The sequence below is a fragment of the Numenius arquata genome, chromosome 4, assembly GCF_964106895.1.
Source record: "Numenius arquata chromosome 4, bNumArq3.hap1.1, whole genome shotgun sequence".
NCBI lineage: Eukaryota > Metazoa > Chordata > Aves > Charadriiformes > Scolopacidae > Numenius > Numenius arquata.
In genome coordinates this window covers 3,156,381-3,161,640 of record NC_133579.1, presented here as the reverse complement: position 1 = coordinate 3,161,640, position 5,260 = coordinate 3,156,381, and positions in this window count along the sequence as shown.

The window sequence follows — 5,260 nt, the reverse complement described above, 5'->3', positions numbered from 1 at the left end:
CACCCTGCCGCCCCGACGGCCCTGGGACCCGCCACCCCTTACGCGCTCCGGAGGCCACCGGAGCGGGGCGGGCTCGGGACGGGGGCGGACGGGGCGGGGGGGCGGCCGGCGCGGTCCTGCCCGGCCCTGCCCGGCCCTCCCTGCCCGTTCGGGCAGGGAGGGCCGGGCAGGACCGGGCAGGACCGCGCCGGCCGCCCAGGCAGTCATGAACCATGGAATGATGTCCTCCACAGCAAGGAGCCACGCAGCCATAGTCCCCCACTGCGGGGACCCCCATGGTGGTGACCCTCAGCTTCGCCCGCAGCTGTGTCTCCCACAGGGATGACCCTCACAGCAATGTTCCACATGGTGATGACCCTCACAGCAACGTTCCACACGGTGATGACCTGCGATGTCCCTCACAGCAAGGTCCCACATGGCGATGACCCAAATTGTCCCCCACAGCACTGTCTCCCACAGTGATGACCCTCACAAGCAACGTCCCACACGGTGATGACCTGCGATGTCCCTCACAGCAATGTTCCACATGGTGATGACCCTCACAGCAACGTCCCACACGGTGATGACCTGCAATGTCCCTCACAGCAAGGTCCCACATGGTGATGACCCTCACAGCAACGTCCCACACGGTGATGACCTGCAATGTCCCTCACAGCAAGGTCCCACATGGTGATGACCCTCACAAGCAACGTCCCACACGGTGATGACCTGCAATGTCCCTCACAGCAAGGTCCCACATGGTGATGACCCTCACAAGCAACGTCCCACGTGGTGATGACCTGCAATGTCCCTCACAGGGATGACCCTCACAGCAAGGTCCCACATGGTGATGACCCTCACAAGCAACGTCCCACGTGGTGATGACCTGCAATGTCCCTCACAGGGATGACCCTCACAGCAAGGTCCCACATGGTGATGACCCTCACAAGCAACGTCCCACGTGGTGATGACCTGCAATGTCCCTCACAGGGATGACCCTCACAGCAAGGTCCCACATGGCGATGACCCAAACTGTCCCCCCACAGCACTGTCTCCCACAGTGATGACCCTCACAAGCAATGTCCCACATGGTGATGACCTGCAATGTCCCCCACAGGGATGACCCTCACATCAAGGTCCCACATGGTGATGACCCTCACAAGCAACGTCCCACACGGTGATGACCTGCAGTGTCCCTCACAGCAAGGTCCCACATGGTGATGATCTGCAATGTCCCCCACAGGGATGACCCTCACAGCAAGGTCCCACATGGCGATGACCCAAACCGTCCCCCACAGCACTGTCTCCCACAGTGATGACCCTCACAGTAACATCCCACATGGTGATGACCTGCAGCGTCCCCCACAGCAGTGTCTCTGACATGGTGAGGACCCTCAGAGCAATGTTCCACATGGTGATGTCCCTCACAGCAATGTCCCACATGGTGATGACCTGCAATGTCCTCCACAGCAGTGTCTCCCACAGTGATGTCCCTCACAGCAACATCTAACATGGTCATGTCCCCCACAGCAATGTCCCACGTGGTGATGACCCCCCCAGCAACGTCCCACATGGCGATGACCCACAATGTCCCCCATGGCAGTATCTCCCAAAGTGATGACCCTCACAGCAACGTCCCACATGGTGATGACCTGCAATGTCCTTCACAGCAAGGTCCCACATGGTGATGACCCTCATAGCAACATCCCGCATTTTGATGATCTGCAGTGTCTCTCACAGCAGTATCTCCCACAGTGATGTCCCTTCAGTATCTCCCACAGTGATGTCCCTTACAGCAAGGTCCCTCACAGCAGTGCCCCACACTCCAGTAGATCCTCACAGCAATGATGTCCCTCCCGCGCAACAATATCCTGCACAGCTGTGTCCCACACAGTGGTGAGCCACAGAAACATGTCCTGCACAGCAGTGTCACACAGCCATGGCCTGCACAGTGGTGGCCCTCCCAGGACTGACCTGCACGGCAATGTCCCACCCAGTGGTGCCCTGCACAGCAGTGACCCACACAGCTGTCCCAGAGCGTCCCCATCCACCTCCACACAGCCCAGCCGGTGGGGACAGCCTGGGGCCACCGGATGTGGTTTATTGGTATAAGCACTTTCTCATTTCTGGGCACATCCCACACAGCCAGGAGCATCTGCTTGTGTTATGGTTTTCATTTTCTTTATTTTTTTTTAATTTTTTTTTTTTTAAAAAGCTCTGTTTCCAGAACAAACAAGAGAGACTGCACTGGCAGGTGCACAGGGAAAGCGGGATGGATTCCCGAGTAACTTCCTAAAAACACAGAGATTGGGATCCTGGTCTTCAGTTATCATCTCCAGCGCTAAGAGATTTTTCAAGATTAATGGGACCTGATCATTTTAGCCAAAAAATCAAATCCCAAAAGTAAGTAGTGAGGTGACTGCAAAACTATGTTAACTTTGCACACTTCAATTTGCAGATAATTAGCTACTAAGGCAGGAGACATCTGGTCTCCCAAAGCTGCCCACGGGCGGGAGGTAACAGTCGACTGCATTATCTGCTACGTGTGGGTACTTGGACCCCCTGAGACAGCTCGGGCCGGCCAGGGTTTTGACTTCTTCTAGACATCACAACGTTGCTGTTAAAACGTTGTTTAAATCCCCGAGGATTGGGTCTGCGCTGTTATCCACTAATGAACACGCTGGCTCGTTGCCAGCTGAGAACTTGAACCCGTGAATAGCACAAATGTGAGGGGGTGAGAGGAGAACAAGACTCCCCTCGGTAAAAGACAGCGTGAGAGCAGGAATGCCTCTTTGTGTTTTCCTTTCACAGAGTGATATGGGGTTGGAAGGGACCTCTGGAGATCATCCAGTCCAACCCCCTGCCAGAGCAGGGTCACCCACAGCAGATCCCACAGGAATGTGTCCAGGTGTGTTTGGAATGTCTCCAGAGAAGGAGACTCCACCACCTCTCTGGGCAGCCTCTTCCAGGGCTCTGCCACCCTCACAGGAAAGAAGTTCCTCCTCATGTTTAGATGGAACTTCTTATGTACAAGTTTGTGCCCGTTTCCTCTTGTCCTGTCCCTGGGCACCACTAAAAAAAGACTGGCCCCATCCTCCTGACACCCACCCTTTCAGTATTTATAGGTGTTGATCAGATCCCCCCTCAGCCTTCTCTTCTCCAGACTAAGAAGACCCAAGTCCCTCAGCCTTTCCTCATCACAGAGATGTTCCAGGCCCCTCATCATCTTTGTAGCCTCTGCTGTCCCCTCTCCAGCAGTTCCCTGTCCTTCTTGAACTGGGGAGCCCAGAACTGGACACAGTGCTCCAGATGGGGCCTCCCCAGGGCAGAGCAGAGGGGGAGGATGACCTCCCTCGACCTGCTGGTCACACTCTTCCTGATGCACTTTCCTATATTGGATTCCTGCGGGAAGGCAAAATATTAGCAAATCGATGTAGAAAGTACCTTTGTAAGTAGATAAATGGTGTGCGATTATGCTTATGTTGAAGGGATAAATCAGTAAAACTTGGGCGAGTTTGGAACCGATTAAAGAGTGGCTTTCTTTTAGTGGGTGTGTTTACAGACAAACAAGTAAAGGACATCTGCAACCGTCTGCAAAAGAAAACAGAGTACAAATCAAAAATGTTAAGATTTCTACTCCACGTATTAAATCAGATTCTTTAAAGCAACCAGAGAAAAGAATCTTAATTAAAGGACAGAACAACCTCACCCGGTTTGTTCCAGCAAATACTTTTTTTTTTTTTCCATTTTAGTTTAGTTCCTCACTATTAGGAGTAGCACCAGGTAAGCTGTGGATAAGAAGGACAAAAAAATCCACAGGGATGTGTTCTTGGGCAAGGAAGCAGCACTGAAACCCTTACAAAGAAAATAGGCAGAAGTTTCTTTCTAGTTTGACGTGAGATGGTCCACAGAAAGTAGGTGTTGCTCATGCCCTGCTGTCGGTTATCTTTTTGTCACACGGTTAACTCTACCTACAAGGAAAAGCAGTTTGGGACAGGAATAGTATGAGCTTCCATGAGCCGGCAACGTGCGCTGGCAGCCCAGAAAGCCAACCCCATCCTGGGCTGCATCCCCAGCAGCGTGGCCAGCAGGGCGAGGGGGGGATTCTGCCCCTCTGCTGCGCTCTGGGGAGACCCCACCTGGAGCACTGTGTCCAGCTCTGGAGTCCTCAGCACAGGAAGGACATGGACCTGTTGGAACGGGTTCAGAGGAGACCACGAAGATGCTCCAAGGGCTGGAGCCCCTCTGCTGTGAGGACAGGCTGAGAAGAGTTGGGGTTGTTCAGCCTGGAGAAGAGAAGGCTCCGGGGAGACCTTAGAGCCCCTTCCAGTCCCTAAAGGGGCTCCAGGAGAGATGGGGAGGGACTCTTGATCAGGGAGGGGAGCCATAGGACGAGGAGAACGGTTTTAAACTGAAAGAGGGGAGATTTAGACTAGGTTTCAGGAAGAAATTCTTTGCTGTGAGGGTGGTGAGACCCTGGAACAGGTTGCCCCGAGAAGCTGTGGCTGCCCCATCCCTGGAGGGGTTCAAGGCCAGGCTGGATGGGGCTTTGAGCAACCTGGTCTGGTGGGAGGTGTCCCTGCACAGGGAATTGGCAGAGCCCTTGCTGTCTTCCTCACAAGCTGCAGGAGCATCGCATGGAGCATAAGCCACCAGTGATTTGTTCTACACATGCTCTTGCTGCTGAAATACTGCTTAATCCCAGTGGTGAGGAGAAATCTCAGGACTGTATTGGAATCGTCTGAAAAACAGGCATTGTGACTGGCTGTGATATTCTGAAAACCATAGTCTAGCTCAAGTTGCCATCCATTTTTGTACTTTTCTACCTTATTTTACCTTTTGGTACTCAAAACTCAAATTCCCAAACTAGAACCTAACTGCAGTATTACACAGTAAGAGAGGAAAAAACTCCCAAGGCTGTGAAAACATGTTTTTCAACTAATTTCTCCAACATGTAAATGGTTCCGATGAGTCTCGTTCCATTGTTTTCTTATTTCCAACCAAAGTGTCCCCGTTGCCTTACATGGAGTTCTCCTTGGTTTATGATACCACAAAGGCAAAACTGAGCCAAATGAGGTCCAGCAGTAAATTAGAACAAGAACTACTCTCTGTTATTTACCACGCTTACCAATTCTATTATTTACCATGGTTATTTATGCTCTCTCTCTGTATAAAGTATGTAAAGCAGAGCCAAACCCCTACTCTCTGTCCATTCCTATGGTGCGTGTCTACCCATAGCATGAGGCAGAGGACTGCAAACACCTGCAACTGGGAAAAGCTT